Here is a 499-nt window from a genome sequence, read left to right as displayed (position 1 = left end):
CGGGGGCTGGGGAGGGCCTGGCTGGTCCAAGGGGGTCTCGGCGAGCTCCGGGATTTTTGGGATGGGGTCGTGGGCATGGGGCCGGACCAGAGCTCCCAAATCTGCGAGGGAAGGGTTGGGATGAGATCCGGGAATTATCGGGATTTGGGAATTCTGGAGTGGTTTGGGGTAGGAGGAGCTTTAGGATCACCCCGATCCCATGGGAAGGGATATTCCCACCATCCCAAACTGGAATTGGGCATTTCCAGGGATGGAATAACAAAATATCCCAATGAAATTAAATATCCCAGAAAAAATAAAATATCCCAAAAAATTGAATATCCCAGAAAAAAAAAAATCCCAATAAAATTGAATATCCCAGGAAAAATAAAACATAAATAAAATAAAACACCCCCATCAAAAATACCCCAATACAAAAAAAAAAATCCCAATAAAATAAAATATAAAATATCCCAGTAAAATCAAAATATCCCAATGAAATTGAATAGCCCAGAAAAAA

General features: G+C 41.9%; 1 long non-coding RNA gene across 1 annotated transcript in view; it reads right to left on the bottom strand.

The window, feature by feature from the left end:
- The window catches only part of LOC115949070, a 2,105-nt gene continuing 1,606 nt past the window's right edge, over positions 1–499 (bottom strand). Inside the window, exon 3 of the long non-coding RNA XR_004082728.1 lies at positions 1–101. This is a non-coding gene — a long non-coding RNA (uncharacterized LOC115949070). The remainder of the gene's footprint in view (positions 102–499) is intronic.

The sequence above is a fragment of the Geospiza fortis genome, unplaced genomic scaffold (assembly GCF_000277835.1).
Source record: "Geospiza fortis unplaced genomic scaffold, GeoFor_1.0 scaffold735, whole genome shotgun sequence".
NCBI lineage: Eukaryota > Metazoa > Chordata > Aves > Passeriformes > Thraupidae > Geospiza > Geospiza fortis.
The sequence above is the reverse complement of the archived record's forward strand: the minus strand, read 5'-3'. Positions and strand labels throughout refer to the sequence as shown.